An 18,350-nucleotide genomic window follows, 5' to 3' on the forward strand; every position below is an offset into this window, starting at 1 on the left:
GTGCTGAGCAAAAAGTATTATTCTGATTGCTGTTTTGAGAAAGGACTGTAGGGGAGCAAGTGTAAAAACAGAAACGCTTTGGGAAGATTTTACAATAATCCAAGAAAGACAGTGTTGATTTAGGACAAGGTATAGGGGTAAGGGTGGTGATAACTCTTCAGATTCTGGATCTACTTAGAAGGCAGAGCCAACAAGATTTTCTGAAAGATTGGATGTGGGATATAAGAAAAGAGAAGTGTTAAGAATGGAGGGTCAAGAACATTTTCTCTTGAGCAACTGGATGGATGGAGTTGTTATTACCACAGATAATGAAGACTGTTGGAGGAGCAGGGTTTGAGGGAGAATATCAGGGGTTCATTTTGGATATATATGTTCAGGAAGTTAATTGGACATCTAAGTGGAAATTCCAAGTAGGCAGTTGGATATATAAATCTATAGATGAGTAATTCAGAGAAGAATCATGGGCAGAAATACAAATCGGTGAGCTGTCTGTATAAATAGTAAAAGACGAGGAAAGATGAGCCTTATTTTCCCCTTTTTTGATGCTCTTCCCCAAGAACAATACTTTCAAATATAAAGATGTGGCCTCTACCAAATCCGCTTTATCAAGAACTGATTTTAGACTGAGTGAGATCAGTGGCAAGATAAGAATTAATTTCTCTCCCCCGTTTTGCAATAATGTGATATGTTCAACAAAAAGTAGTTTCAAAGTTCCTTTGAAAGGCAGAGTATACATTCTAAATGAAGAAGAATCAGGTACTTTGTTATTAAGACAGATTTAGTGATAACACTTAAAAACTTCTCATCAGTAGGCAGAAGCCCAAAGATTTTCGCTCGTTGGTTTATTGATTCATTCATTTACGAAAAACATTTGTTAAGCACCTTCTATGTGGAGTGGAATTCATAGAATTTGACGAGTGATTATATAAAAAGTGAGGTACAAGGAAGATTCTTGCAAGTCTCTTCTGAAGTATTTAGCTTGGGTGAATGGAGGTGCCATTAACCAAGACAGAAACAGCCTGGAGGAGAAGCAACTGGATTTATGTGGAAATTAGAGAGTTCATTTACATACATCTTAAAATCAAAGAAGTTATATATTCCAATGTTTGTCTATTGGGTAATTTTTGGAGCATGTTCAGAGCTCAGAAAGAATCAGGATATGAGGGGTTCCATGCCAGAAACTCAGGAATAGTTTCCTCCTTGATCTTTGCTAGACTGGATATTCTTATTCTATAGATCTCAACTTAATTGTGACTTCCTTATGACTTTCCCTCCTCCTACCTTAATCTCTTACTTTTTGTCCTGTTTTCTTCCTTCCTGGTATTATTGTTATTTGATCACATTTTGGTGGTTATTTACATATTTAATAAATTGCTCCTGTACTTTACTTTAAGTTGCAAGATGGTGATGACTATTTTGTCCCAACTAAATAACACGACTTTCTGGGATATATAAGCAATCAACAAATATATGTACCATAAATGAATAAGATATATATTTGGGAGTTTAGAGCATATTAATGACAATTGAATCCTGAGATAATATTGAAATTGCTAAGGACAGCAAAGAAGAGGACCAATAAAATAATCTGGGGAAGCTCTAACATCAGAGTTAGAAAAGAGAAGAATCGTTATAGATTTTCGAGAACAGGAAGAGAGCAGGGTCCTGAAACCAAATGTGGAATGTATTTCAAGAACAACACCTTTTGTTTTTGCTGTTCAAAGGAAAGCAAAAGTCACACTCCAATTCTTGCTCTTTGTTTTGTAAAGAAACAAAACAAAACAAAAAATGAAAAAACCCACAAATCAAACAGAAGTAGTCTCTTATAATTTATTATTTTTGCCTTCTTCTCTATGATCAATTTTATTTATGAACTAAAGGTATTGAGTATATTTTCTTGTACATTTCTAATTTTTTCTTTGCATTTGGGACTATCATTTACTTAGTTCACAATAGCTGTTTTAATTTTCAAAAACCAATATCCAATATAGTTACACTATAAAGAATATATATTTGTGTAGCTTTGTATATGGGCTTGTATGTGTAAGTATGTATGAAAGAGAGCGTGTGTATATGCTCATGTGTGTTCTTTTAGGTTAAGTGAGGGTTTGATTCAAGAATATTTCTTGAGTTCTATGTAGGTCTACATAAGAGAGCTCTGAAAATACAAAGTACGTAGGGCCTAAATCTACTGATTAGATGATCTAAATGTCACCAGGAATGACCCATGGAGTGAATAATTTGTTTCCCTAGGAACATATGGAATCCACTGACTTCAGGAAATATTTTCAGAGTGCACACATACTTCTTCAAGACGTTAACATCCCAGGGGAGGAGGAGGAATAAAAACATGACAGGGAGTAATTTAAAATGGCAGGTACTGCAGTTTTCTTTTCCTGTGCTGGAAACCTTATATTGATATGAATGTAGATGATTTTCTTATGATTGCTATAAAAAGTTGATACTGTTCTTTCTGAAATTCTCTAAGATTTATTTTTTCCTCCTCCTTTGCGGAATTTTGTTGTTTTTGAATGGCTTAGATTGTGGGTACAAAGAAATCAAAACACTGCACATTATTTCTTATAATGTAACCACAAGAAAACGCAAATGCTGAGGCTCTGATTCACAAAAGAATATTACCTATTAGTTATGGTATGGTTCAGTGGGAAAATGGAGTCCAAAATTAAATTATATTTCACTAGACTGTAACACAATCAAACCTTGATTGTGTTATAACTGTGCATCAGTTATATTATAACTGTGTTATAACTGTGCATCAGTTATATTATTTGTGTAACACAATCAAACCTTGATTGTGTTATAACTGTGCATCAGTTATATTATTTCCCTTTTTAATTTGAATTTTTCAGCATTTTTATAAGATTATAGCACCTCAGGAGACTTAAATGCTGGACTTTGACACAGACAGCCTAGTCCCAAGTCTCATTTTGCCACTAATAAGGTATGTGACTGGGAAAATTACTTAAATGCTCAGAGTTTCACCTTCCCCACTTAAAAAAGAGAGACGTAATATTCCCTTGAGAGATTACTGTGACGATTAAATCACATAATTAAAATGAATAAATGTGTTTTTTCTTTCTTTACTTCCAAATGCCCAGTCTTCGATGGATGCTGCAAATGTTAGAATTGCTGGGTACATTGTCTATGAATCTTCGAGAACATAATCATCTACAAAAATCTAAGCTTGGAAAGGCAACATTTTGTAGGAAGTAATTTTCAGGTTGTCTTATATGAACTTGCTCTTCCTTTTCTGATATTAAGTTAATTATAATATAGAAAGATGGTTTGCGAGTTTAAAAACCATAGACTTCATTTGAGGACACAGATTTTTAGGACAGTGGCTTTTTTAATGATGACCCACAGTAAGAAATAATCTTATTTTGCAACCTATACTTTCATTCATATATATATAATATGTATTATACTTACATGTATATATGAAACAGTTTCATAAAATTATACATATATTTGCCATATGTGCAGCCGTCTACTCTTTTCTACTCCTGTCTAGTCTATTTCATTATTTTAAGAAATAGTGGTTATAACCTAGTAATTTGATCTTAAGATCCACTGATGGAGTGCTATCCCATTTTTTACTTCAGATATGAAGCATCTCTGTAACAGAGCCTTTGTCTGATTGTACTCCCACAAATAACATCTATATAAGTTTAAATTTCATGAGATTTTTGGCAATCACGTTATTCGTTCTCCTCTCCTCAGTCTAAAAGATAACATTATTTTTTGATGCAAACTAATCAACTACCCAAATCTTCAAGTTCCAACTTACAGCAAAACTTCAGTCACTTGCCTTCTGATGCTAGTGACATTTATAGGCCAATTCTGATGGTTGAGTTGTTGTCTAAAGGGCAAGAAGGGCCCCAGATAGGGCTGGCCTCATGGGCTTATGACCTGTGCAGGTCACACGAGGCTTTGCCCTCAGAAATGCCCTGTGTTTGGTTTAATGCCTTCTTGTGTGCATTCAATTCTTACTACTTTTATCTTAGGACTTGTGTTTGTAAGTGGAGTTTGATGGGAAAATAAAACATGCACATGAGCAGAGAAGATACGAGCAGTATGTATGTCCACATTCCTCCCCATCCCATTTGCCTATAGCCTTCGTGATGTCCCCATCCATGCAGAATTCCACTGGATTCGCAATGTGTTGGAGTTCAGAAAGATTCAAAGCAAATACAAGACAAGCATGTTATGGAAGCTCTTGTATTATAGAAGGAAAAGGAAAGGTAGGGCAACCCATAGTTCCTTTTCCTTTCAGTCCTCCCTTACTCATGGGTAAGCCACAAATAGTGTGGGTAGAGGATGTATAAGAAGTGAAATAAAACAGTTGAATTAGTTTTGTGCAGAGCATCTTTTGTGCTAACAATATCAAAATACATATGCATGTACAAGCTACAAAATAGGAATTGTGTAATTTCAATGATTCTGCAAGAGTTAGATTTTTTATATTTGCCTTTAATACTGGCATTGAACAATATAAAATTAACAGTAACACTTATGATAATAATTTAATTTCAAATTTTTCTTTACTTAGAATGGCATTAAATAGGAAATAAAAATGCCATGACAATTTAAGAGAGAAACTTCAAAAGAAAGGAAAAAGTTTTATATTTGACTAATTTTATGGAATTTTTTTCCTGCTTTATGAACAAAGGACTCCACATTGACATTTTGTGCTGAGCCCTACAAGTTATGTCATTGGCTCAGGCTACATAATGTAATTTTTGTATATGTAAATGTATCAGAGTTAATTAAGAGAAACCAGCAGGTAGTTTAAAAAATTATATGAATTCATCTCTTCATTCATACCTTTATTCATAATTTCCCACATTTATTGTGCTCCTATTAAGTTGTCCTAGAAACTAGAGATTCACAACAATGGATGTGACAGATCACATCGCTGCTCCCATGCATCTTAATATATGGGGACGGCAGTCATTAAAAATTGTTTGCATTGGTAATTATTTTATGGCAAATGTTTTAAGGAATAAGAAGAAAAAGTTCAAAATGCTACAAAGGAAGATAATAAACTCTATCCAAACAGCTAATATTAGTTTTAAGGAAAATTTTAACTTCTACTTTTCTTTATTAACAGTTTTTTACATCCCTAGTAGATGCCAGGCACTGTGTGAGGCAATAGTGATATAATGAACATTGGTCCCAAGGAGCTCCCCGTCTGTTACAAGTGTTGTTTGTTGGTTGTTAATATGTAATAATGGGTAATAATGTTATGACAGAGATAGATTCAAGGTGGAGCAAAGATGAAGTAATTATTCTTTTAGATGTCGAATGATGAGGGTGATGGGGATCAAATGTCCTCAAAGAAGCCTTCTACAAAAAAGGAAGATGGGAATAACAACTTCTGTTGAGAAATCAAGATTTTAAATAGTGGCACTTTAAATCAAATGGATCAAAGCCAGAATTAGGGAACTTTCCTATGACATGTTGCCTTTCCCTTGTCTCTAATGAGAACGTCTCCTCTGGATGTTTATATCACTTCCTATTGAAACAGAGTTTTTACTAGCTTCTGTTCTGGAAAACTCTTTGATTCCCAAATAATTTTTCCATCAGCTCTTTAGAAGAAATTTATTGTTAAGTTAGTCAATTAATATTACCCCGCTCACAAAAGTGATGGCAGTGTGCTTCATCTTGGTAGAGTTCTGTTTGTTTGATTGATTACTGCTCTTTATTGGCCAAAAGCCTCATTTTCTCCCTTAACTTTCACAATGTCTTAACATATTTCTCTCACATTTAGTCTTAATGTCTTAATGTTTAATCTCCAGGATTAAATATTTGTGTCTAAGTTTTTTTAGTATTAGATTTTAACATATTAAAGAACCCTCATAGTGAAGAACCCTACCTAAACCTTTCAGAACATTCAACAGATGAAAACTTCTCTACATTCTATTGTTTAGAGTAACCTACCATTCCAAGTAATGAAATATTTTCCCTCTTGAGTTATAAAGAAAACATTTCTAGTTACTCTGAGACCAGTGATAATTTTCCTGAAGAACTTGATTCTGAGGGACTCCGTATTAATTAATGGAATTTTACCTTAACTACTCTTTCATCCTTGTCTTGCATATAACATGGTGGTTTTGTATTTCACTCCCTAGTTGCACTGTCATACAATTCATGACCTCCTTTTCTTAGATTCCCTTTCCCAGAGTCCTTAAAGTCTCACATGGTCCAGTGTTGACCTGGATACCACTTAACTGTCCTTCTATAGTTTGTTTTCTGAAAATGAATACTGTGTTCAGATTACTGCTTTATATTATCTTATTCTTACATCTGTGTTGATTTATAATTGTCTGGTTACATTACATGTTTTTGCATTATTTCCCTTCCTGTGAGTGAGACAGCCTACTTTTAAAACTTGCACAGTTTGACAGACATTTAGAAAAAAGTGCTTTAAATAAATGCATATGTGTCATGAGTGCATGAATTTGAATATTTCTAAAGCAGGTGTAAATTTAGTGGGAATTTTTTTCCAAGAGTAATGAGAGGTGTCCAGGTAAATGAACTCATTTCCTTTTGTAATTTTAGGAAAGAAGAACAATTTTTTAAAAATCTTCAAATTCTAGGCAGTAAATGAATAGGACCTGGTAAAACCTGGAGAACCTAGTACTAGCACCTCAGAAGAGACCCCTTGCTTTAGATATTAATAGAAGTGTTATTAAAGTGTCAGTTTCCTTCTTTCATTTCTACAGTATGGGACCTTGGGTGCAAAATTCTGACACTTAAAAATTATCTAACATCAGAGAAACCTTGGGACTAAACTCATTTCTAATAGCCATGATGTATAACATAAGGATTCTAGTTCCAGCATTGAGGATTTCTTTCCTTTCATGATTTTAATGATTTATCTAGGATCACAGAATAAATAAGACTAAATCACAAAATAAAAATTTTCAAACTCCATATTATATTCAAAGGAAGAGCCACAAGCCAAGAACACTGCACTGTAGGTAGCTATGTTTTACCTATTGTGATCTGAGCAGACCTCTGGCTGATTGCTCTGTGTCTACTCTGGGACCACTTGCCAGTGCATTCTGAGAGGACCAAGTGAAGCTGCGGAAACCACAACAGACCAAAATCAGAAGGAAGGGGGGCTGGCGTCTATTCTCTCACCTTTTTACCTGATTTGTAGGAGAATGTTCAGTTTGAGAATGGAACCAACTGAATAAGGCCTTATACCTGTCCAGCTGCAGTTATCAAAAGAGACAGATTGCCCCTTCATCCAAATGTTTGAGAACAAATTATCTTACCTGAGTGAGGGTAACAAACCAGGAAATACCCAGATTCTGACCTGTTACTGAGACATATAATATCACCACGAGTGATGTTTCCAGTGCCCAACATACTGTGAACAGCCCAAACAAAAGACTGTCATCACTAAGTAATATATTTAGGATATATTCGATGGAATCTGAGTCAAAAGTATCTGATTGTGCTGTTCTGATTATTCTAAATTTCAAAGCATAGTTGTTTCACCAAGGAGAGGAAAAAAAAACAACTAGTATCAAATTACTCAATAACTTAGATAACAGGAGGACATGCTAAGCAGAATAATTCAGCTTGGATATCATATTCATTCTTCTTCTATTCAGTTCTTAACTTAGAAATGAATTGTGTACCATAAGTTCATTTGGCCTACATTATCCTATGATAACAATATTTATGGTGGTGGTTAGGTTTCCAGGATTGGTACAAATGCCCACTTGATAAAATAAAACATATGCTTGAAGTATAAACATTTACAGAAGATGTTTTCAGTTTTTCACAATAAAATATAAGAAATGTTTAAAAATATTTCTTCATAGATTGGTGCTTGAAGAAAAGTTATTTCAATCATATGAGAAGCTAGAAAATGACAAGTTTGCGCAGGTTTTTAGGTGGATTTATGGGCATTTTCAAGATATTTAAAGATTAACAGCATTCATATAATTTAGGCCTAATTTTATTTTTAAATTTTAACTTTCCTCTTTCCTTGGTTCCTGTAATATTCCACAGACCCACACCTGTGTTATTAGTTATGACAATACAACAGAAGAAAAGAGTAGGAGAAAGAGATGATTTCTTTTTTCTGAAGAAACAGAGAGTGCAATGAGAGATATATAAGAAGGGGTAAAGTGGTCAAAGTGGTATATTTATAAATGAGGAAAATTATCTAAGATGGAATTATGTCTATTGCCACAGAAATGAAAATATGGGAATTTCACTGCAGGCAGAAATCTTCTCAGAAAAGAAGTAGATTGTGGGGAGGAGATGATGAGTCAAGCATCGGACTTACAAAGGGACAAGGCCAGGGTAGGCCAGAAGCAGATACCAGTGCCGACAAAGAAGAAAATAGAAACCAGGACCTGAACTGGAGAAAGATTGCCTGAGTATAATGAGTATAATCAAGGGTGGTTTCAAACCCAGCCAGGAAGATGAACTAGCTCAATATAGAAACCATACCCAATTATTGAGTTCTAATTAAGTGCCCGGCACTGTGTTAATTTCTTCACATGAGTTATTGTAGTTATTCCTCACAAGAACCTCAATGTGGATAGTACCATCATGAAGGCCCATATAGTAATATTATTATCCCAATTTTATAGATTAAAAAACTATGACATAAGGAGATTAAATAACTTGTCTAAGATCATTCAGAGGGTAAATGTGAGATATGAGACTTGAACCTGGGAAGTCTGGTATTGGGTCCCTCACTGTTGTATGCAGACATCTTAAAAGAGGATTAAATGATCTAAACCTAGGACAGGGGAGTCCAGGAGCAAGACTATCCAGAGCCTTGATTGGATTCTGCTGGGGTTTACTTGCTGCTTCTGATGTCATTGGTAACCTCTATTTCCAACTATTTGGACCTCCCAAATTCCTTAAAGGTGCCAGGTAACATATATCAAATCATATAGTTCCCCATCCTAGCCACTAGGTGGTGGTTAGTGCTGTCAACTTAAAATGAGTATTTGCTAATATGAATAGGGTGAAAAAGGACAAAAGATTTGCAGTTTTCAGTGGTTAGATTAGGCACTCATTTTGCACTGAGGTGGTAAGTTACTAGTGATGAGATGGTCAATTATTTAAAAAAAAATAATGTAAAAGGGACAGATTCTCTCATTCTCTAAGTATTTACCATCTATTGTGTGTCAGACACTGAGGTAGAAGACACTGGGAACACAAAGATAAGCAGCATAAAGTAGCATGTGGGATGTAAACACCTAATTAGGGTTATGTATCAGTGTAGTGATTGGCTAGGTAGAGTTATATACCAGATATGAAATTGAAGCAAAATATCCCAAAATGAAGTACGTGCATTGTGTGTGTGTGTGTGTGTGTGTGTGTGTGTGTGTGTGTGTGTGTGTGTGCATAGTCAAGGAAAGTTTATACAAAGTTTAGGTATGAAAATACCAAGATGTAAAGACTTTGCCAACTAGGCAAAGGATGCGGTAGTTCTATAACTAGGCAAAGGATGCGGTAGCATTTATAGAACAGATTAGGGGTCTATCGAAGATACCCGTATTATCAGAGTATGAATTATAGTTTCTTTATTTTGAATGACAATGACTCAAATTTTAATCAGTTGTATCTGATCATCCCCTGACTATTGAACTATATGTGTTTGAAGATCTTGTCGACCAAACCTTATTTAAATAATGAGTAGTTCCTCACTTTGTATAAGTTAAAGACATCAAACTTCTAGAAGTTCTGGTCAGATGACATAACCAGCATTATTAGACCCATTTAATAATAAACAGAATGCAGCAAATTATGTGAATATGAAATATTGTTTTTTTGTGATATATAGCAAAGACATCAACATGGAAAACAATTTAGAATTTCAAGTTTGAATAAGCTTGATTTTCCCATCTGTCATTTTTGTGCTTCGGAAAGCCTGTGCTTTGGGAAGCTGAGATCAGATAGAATTTTTGTTCTTAGAATGCCAGTTAGTGTTAATATTGATGTCACGTTTGTGTCTCAAGAAAACACGAGGGTTGATATTATCATCTATGTTGGCCAAAGTGAGAGAATAGAAGCGTCTGAGCTAGCTGTAGGTTCCGTATCACCAGAATGAACCCATGCCTGTTTAGCCAAACTGCCACAGGCCCATGGGAGTGGTTACGGTAAAACTTAACCTTTTCTAAAGCTTGGATGCCTAAATTGTGATTTCTGTAACATCTGGAAGAGTCAGCTGTGAACATGGCAGTAAAGGTATTTACACTGTAGATGAAGACATAGGCCTTCTTGCTAGACCCTCTAAAAGAATGACACTAAAACCTATTTTGTAAGGTAGACCATCTAATGTCACATAAAATATGTAGAATATGGAAAATAGCAATATTCTTAATTATTAATTTAAACTACTACTGAAAATAAGCAAATTTAAATTTTCACTCTACCTCTATCAGTGTGTGTGTGTCTGTAATCTTCTTGACAAAACTTGAGTGTGTGTCTCTTACTAGAAAGCACGCTATAGCAAAAACAGGGCTTCATCAATTTATACTGTAAAGGATAATCATAACCACATAGAATGATTAAGTGCCTACTTAAGTATGAAAATTAACCTGTCACTCTGAGAGTTACTCAGAATTTCTTTAAATATTAGATTTTATTTGATTCTACAATTTGAAGGCTTTCGGAGGATGTGTCATTTGAGCTATTATCTGCAATCTAGATAGATAGATTTTTGGCATAAAATGATGAGAATAAATACTTTCCAGGAAGAGAAAACACAGGATCAAAGTCACCAAGTTGTGAAAATTTAAAGTTCTCAGAAGATGCAGTAAGTCTTCCAATTTGGCTAGAACGATGAGCTATTAATTGAAAAAACTGGGAAAGTAAGATAGGAAATATAGTTTAGTAGCAAATTCTGAGGAACCTTGGATGTACAATTCATCATTTTGGGCTTTATTCTGCAGGTAATATGGACTTATTGAAAAAAATCTGAGAGCAACAATAATAACCTAAGAGAAACAATTCCAGACAGAATAGACTGGCATCTGTGTGTAAAAAAACCTCAGTCTGTTGCTACTGAAGAGAACAGATAAGGTATCAGTATTCTACTAAGACTTCATTGGAACTCCCCCAAATATATAACAACAAAGGCAAACTTAAACATATTCCAAGGTAGACTTAGACATAGAGATTAATAAAAAATGATTACATATTAGGCTACTAGATTAAAAACTACCTAAATTACACAATATCAACTTCAGTTTTTTACCAGATTATATTTGACGTTTTGAATGGGTGTGTGTGTGTGTGTGTGTGGAATTAAAGTATATCATTGAATTAATTTTATCTTTTATTTGTTTCTCTACTAAAGACAACTGCTGTGTGAGATTTTCCATGCTGAAAGACAATTTGTTTAACATTTTCAATATATAATTATTTGACTGTTAAAGACCACATCTGAAAAACTAATTTACTCATGAAGCAGCTTATTATGCCCTCTGATCATTCCTTTTGAAAAACTCTTATACTCAGCATCAAAAACATTTACCCATTTCAGAGAAATCAATCTCAACACACATGATTCTATACCATATTGATGGTATTAATCATATCATATGTAATACTGCTTCAGTTATTTTACCTATTTCAAAAACTTAATTTGAATCTCATCATTACTGCCTTTGCTCTTATTAAATAATAGTGCTTTAAAGCTTAAGAAAGATGACACTCAAAACAGAACCATCCTTCTTTATCTTTACTGGTCCTGTCCATAGCCTTCCTACCTACCAGTAACACCTTGCCAGTGTCAAACACTTAGAAATGCTTAATGGAGTAAAAAAAGAAAAAATCTTATAAGGATGTCTCTGAACTCTCTGAGGAAGTGGTACAGGGAAAGGAGATCCTAATTTAAATTTACACCACTCTTAGTTTTGAAGACTCTAAAAAGAATATTCTAGTTTGAGGACAGGCCTGAGGTTTTGATTAGTTTGTGCTAAAGTAATTCACTACATTAACAAACAAAAGAGGAAAAGAAATATTATCATGTCAGGGGTACAGAAAAAGTATTTGATAAAGTTCAACATCCATTCCTGATAATGTACTTAAAAATTTGGAATTGAACAGAACTTCAATTTGATAAAGATTATCTGTGAAAAACTTACAGCTAACATTATGCTTAATGGTGAAATACTGAATCCTTTCTGACAAAGATAAAGATAAGAATAAGCAACAGTTGTCTGTTCTCACTAGCTCTATTCAACACTGTATTGGAGGTTATAGCCAGTGCATTCAGGCAAGAAAAAAAAAGAAGGAATTCAAACTGGAAAGGAAAAAGTAAACTTGTCACTATTCTCAGTTGATATAATTGTCTATGTAGTAAATCTGACAGCATCTACAAAAATGCTCATAGAACTAATTAGTAAGTATGTCAAGGCTGTGGGATATACGATCAATATACAAGATCGATTGTATTTCTATACACTAGTGATAAACAATTAGAAATTGAAATCAAACATACCACTTAATGGAAGCAACCTGTGTCCATCAATGATGAATGGATAAAGAAAACGTGGTATATATGATGAGTATTATTTAGCTGTTAAGAAGATCTTGCAATTTGTGACAACTTAAGCCTCAAAAAATTGTAAGAATTTAAAATGTACAGATATGTTCTCTGACCACAATAAAATTAAAACAGACATCAACAGCAAAAAGACCACAGGTAAATATCTAAAGAGTTGGAAATTAAGCAATGCTTCCAAATACTTACTGGGTCAAGAGGAAGTCTCACAGGAGATTTTAAAATGTATGTAGAACTGGATGAAAATGAAATATAATAAAAAATGTAGTATAGAGCTAAAGCTGTACAGAAAGGGAGATTTATAGCATTAAATAGTTACATTAGAAAAGAGGAAAGTCCTCATCAATAATCTGAATTCTTACCCAAAAAGAGTAGAAGAAGAAGAGCCAAACAAAACCAAAGAAAGCAGAAGGAAGGACATAATAAAGAAAAGAACAGAAATCATTGACATTGAAAATAGGAAAACAAAAAAGTCAATAAAACAGAAAGCTCACTCTGAAAAATAGCAACATAATCGATAAACCTCTAGGAAGACTGACAAAGATAGGAAGAGAGAAGATGGAAATAAACAATATCAGGAATGACATGGGAGTTATTTACTATAGAGCCTGCAGCCATTAAAGTGATAGTAAGGGAATACACTCATAAATTCAAGAACTTAGAGGAAAAGGACCGATTCCTTGAAAACTATAAGCTACCAAAACCTAACCAAGGTAAAGTAGACAATGTATGTAAATAATCGTGTAACCATTAAATATATTGAAGTCATAATTTACAGCTCCCAAAAAAGAAATTTCCAGGTCAAGCCAGTCCCACTGGAGAATTCTAGCAAACATTTAAGATCTAGAACAAGACAGGGATGTCTGTTTAAGCCACTTTTATTCAACATAGTAGTAGATGTTCTATCCAGTGGAACAGGCAATACAAAGAATAAAAAAAAAGCACAGATAGAAAAAGAATAATTAGAACTTCATTCTGTAGATTTATTCTTGCAAATTTGCAGATGATATAGTTGCTTAAGTACAAAAAGAATCCCCAGAAATCTACAAAAAACATGAAGAGCTAATATGTGTATGCAGCAAAATTGCAGGATACAAAATAATCACAGATAAAATAAGCTCATTTCTATATATTAACAATGAAATGTAGTTACAAAAATTCAACACAATACCATTACAATGGCTCCAAAGAAAATGAAATGCATAGGTATAAACTTATCTAAACGTGCATAGGATATGTATGCTAAAAATAATATACTAATGAAGGAAATCAAAGAAAGCCTAAATAAATTGAAAGACAGAGGTGGCATGACAAATCAGTAGTCAAAAGACATTGCTCATTAACTTATGACAGAAAAAATTGGTATTAATAAGAAAAAAATAAAATTAGATCCCTATTACACATCATATACAAAAATTAACTCCAGATGAATTAATCACATACATGTTAAAAACAAAACTGTCAGCCTCATATCAAAACATACAGATGAATGTCTTGTAAATTGGTGGTAGAAAAATATTTAAATAAGAGATAAAAAGTATTGAATGTATTTTAAAATTGGTAATTTTGACTATATATAAACAATTAAAAACTTTTGTTCATCAAAAAGACCTTAAAAAGGGAGAATACAAGGTACAAACTGGCATATTTGTAGGTTGCAATACACATAATTGGGAAATGATTAGTATCAAGAATATATAAAGAACTCTTACAAACCAATAAGAAAAAACAAGTAAAAGGTATGAGAAATATTTCTCAGGAGTGGAAACACATGAGACCATAAATCTAAGAGTTGTCCAACATCATTAACAATTAGTAAAATCAAGACCTCCGCATGATTTATATGCATTTAGTTGGCAAAAATCTAGAAGTCTCAGAATGTCAAACGTTGAAGAGGATGTAGAAAACGCAGCCTCTCTTACACATTGTTGGTGCCAATGAGAATAGTTTGGACTACTCTGGAAAACTATTTGCTGTTATATCCTGAAAATGTTTTCACTTACACTGTGATCTAGGTATATACTACTTCTAAGTCTACACCAAAAAGAAACTGTTGCATGTGCACAACTGGACACATGTCTTAGTGGCACTATTCACAATAGCAAAAACTTGGAAACAGTTCACATGTTTATCAACAGGAGAATGGATTAAAAGATGGGGTATAGCCAGACAATGAAATATTTTAAGACAGCAGCAAAATTAAGGAATTAAGCTACACTCAACAATAAGAATGAACCATAGCTTAATAATATCAAATAGGGACTTCCCTGGCAGTCCAGTGGTTAAGTCTCCACACTTCCACTGCAGGGGGCATGGGTTCAATCCCTGGTTGGGGAACTAAGATCCCGCATGCTGCGCCGTGTGGTCCAAATAATAATAATAATATTAATATCAAATAAAATATTTAAGTAATTAAGTTTAGAACATTACAGGGTACAATGTTCTATTTACAAAGTGAAAAAGTTAAAAAATATGTTATATAAAGATGTATAGTTTTAAGGAATATATATGTGTATATATATTCCCTATAAATTGTATACACGTATACACATGTATATGCAAATCAAAGGAATAATGAACCCAGATTTTGGATGATGGTTACTTCTAGCTGAGGGAAAAGGAGGATGGACGGAGTACATATGACTAGATGTCAGTTGTCAAGATCTGAGTTTTTGTACTGGGTTGTGGCTTTATAGATGTTTATTACCTTATTAAAAATAACCAGCTAACAGACTGAAAAGAGATTCTGAATGGATCAGTGGCAAGAGTGTGTCATAAACCAAGGATTATGCATAATACAATTCTGTATACCTGAATGCTTTTAAAAAAAGTTTATGTCTTTGTATTATACAAAATTTTGTCTATTTAAGGAAAATGTTAAATTTAATGTAAAGTACTTATTCAGGCTGTGTTTATACATTAACTTAGATGTATATAAAAACATTATATAAAATATTTTTAAAATCCTAAATTAAGTTGTTTTTGTATTTATGAGAACTGTTTGAAAGCATTATCTATTTTACTCCATTTCACCCCAGCAAGTTTTCAACCGACTTTGCTTTGCCTTCATCCACATATAAACTGTTTCTGCCAAGGTCATAATGACCTAGTAATTTGAAAATCCAGCATCATTTTTCAGTTATTTTACATGATTTCTGATCTCACTTGACACTGTTGAAACTTCTTCCTTTTCAAAGAACTCCCCGTTTGTTTTCCTTGATACCATGCTGTCATGGATTTCAGCCCCATTCAGTTTCATTCTTCTTAGTTTCCTTTGTAGGCTATTTATTTTCCTGATCTTCCTATATGTTTCCTTCATAGTTCTATCCTGGTATTCTTACCTCCAAAGGCCTTGGATTACCTCCTGTTTTATGCTAAGGACTTTTAATCAACTCACCTGTTTTGCACAAGCCATCACAGAATCCATGTTTCAGTCAACTGAATCCAAGTGGCTCCAGGTGTCAAATTTGCTCCAGAGTTTCCGCTTAGTACACTACATCAATGTATTCAGCATGATATAAAGATATGTTCTTCCATCTTTGTTTAAGCTCAATTCCCATGATTCTGTTATTTTTAAAAAATATAACTTAAAAGCTCTGCAAGTTTTCTTCTCTAGTCTTGACTTGTTATTGGCTCACTAAATTTTCTTTTAAAAAGATGAGCACCCAAATATCTCTTTAGTGAAAGTAATTTTCTAGGATTAGTATTTATAGGACACAATAAGTGCCTTGTTCTAATAGAAACTTCAATGTTGCCATCATAACATGATGCATGGTACTATTCAGAGATACACATATGTCTAAACCTATTTGGCAATAATTTTATGCTGTAAGTTTATACCAATATCTTAAAGATAATATGTGTGGCTGTGTAGAAATTAGGCATGAATACAGAATGAGGCTAAGCAGAAATGAGAATTGCTGAGAGGTAGAGAAGGAGAGGGCCACACTGTCTAATCTCCTGGATTGAATTGTTCATTCATACAAAAACTATTTATTGAGCACCTATGTTATTCTAGACACTGTTCTGGGTTCTAAGATTACAACAATGAACACAACAGATTTTTTTAAAAGGAAGAATGATCAAGGAAAGCAATATTGCAAAGGAAAACTTAGAGCAGAAGTTTCAGTGAAATGAGGCTGGAGGTCATTTAGATATCTGAGGGAAGAAATCTTGGCAGAGGGAACAGCAGCTTCAAAGGTCCTGAGGAGGAGCAAGGTGTTCTTTATGGCTAAAGCTGAATGAGTGTGGGGAGGCAGTGGTGGGTAGGAAAGAGGGGAGCGTTGGCTACGGAGGGCTTGTGGGCTCATTATTTTATTCTGAGTGACATGGAAAACATTTAGAGTATTTGGTCCAATGTGTTAAATAATCTGAATATTTTGAGAAACAAGACCAAAAACAATTTTCTGTACCAGTATCCAGGCAGACAAGCAAAGAAAGGGACTCAAGCTATAGTGAATGATGGTGACAAATGGTGCTGATAAGTGACATAAAGCCTAAAATTTGTCATTGGTTTGCAATGTGAAGGTCATCTGTGACCTTGATAGAGTGATATATGTAGAGTAATGGACATCCAAGAGAGACTGAAAGAGAAACTTGAAGACAGTCCCATCTCTGAATTTTCTGGTTAAGAAAAGATTCCTTTTTAATGAAGCTATTTTGAATTGGGTTTCTATCTTGCTATAGCAAAAGTGGCTCGATTAATTTTAAAAGCAAGACATTGAGCTGATTTCCAGCGTTACAGTTACAATGATGCTGTGCTCATAGAAAAACATCTTTACAGGTCTACAACATAGACAAAACTCTGCTCACAGAAAGAATTGCTTTTTCATCAAAATTCCTTGGCCTGATTACTAGTGCCATTATTAAGAGCTATGCAACTGGATATTTGAAAAATTTGTCTCCAATATACAACTTGTTAATGCTGTACTATAAACGTCTCAGACTTGTCACAATCTTTTCTGTATTTAGTTCAGTAATATCATGTGGTTTAGCTTCTGCTGTTCTGTGTGTATTAAGTTAATCACTGATTGCAAATGTGCATAACTTTGTTTTATGCTATTTTATGTTTCACAGCAATATCCCTGTTAACATCTGTCAAGAAAGTTGCCATGGAAACTGAAGCATAACATACCATATTATACATACAGATTTAACATTTTGTTTTATATCCTTTCTAGTGGAAGTTTTGTGCATATGATCAGTTTTATATTACTTTGTATTTCAATGTCTTAGCTTTCTTTTCAATAAAAGCAGAAGTTATTTGATATGCTAATACTACACTGTCATGCATAGGGAATTTCTTTAAGCCTTTAAAACTATTTTGGCAGTAAGGTTTTAGTAAATAGAGTATATGGGAAAAGACAGCTAAAGCAAATCATGCTTTAGAGCATACTTTCACATATCTAGAAATTAGGAGAAAACTTTAAATATTTAAAATTAATAATTATCTAGAAAATATTTGGATTATTAAGAAGATTATGTCATTCAGAAAAGGATTGCGAGGTTGTTTAATAAAGATGATCTTTAACCTTTAGGCTTTTATTAAAAATACTTTATGGTAATATAGGAATCAGGGTAACAACCTTTGATATTTCACTTCAAAATAAGAAGCAGGTAGAGTAAACGAATTATACTTATGAAACAATCACTTAAAATTATTTAACTGGTACATTAAGTTATTTAGCTCAAAGATATTTACTGAGTTGAATTGTTAGTGGATTAGTGTTAACATTGCACTTTTCAGCATAGGTTAAAACTGCGGCCTTGCAGGTCAGTT

Source organism: Leucopleurus acutus (genome assembly GCF_964270905.1).
Source record: "Leucopleurus acutus genome assembly, chromosome: 15".
NCBI classification, from domain to species: domain Eukaryota; kingdom Metazoa; phylum Chordata; class Mammalia; order Artiodactyla; family Delphinidae; genus Leucopleurus; species Leucopleurus acutus.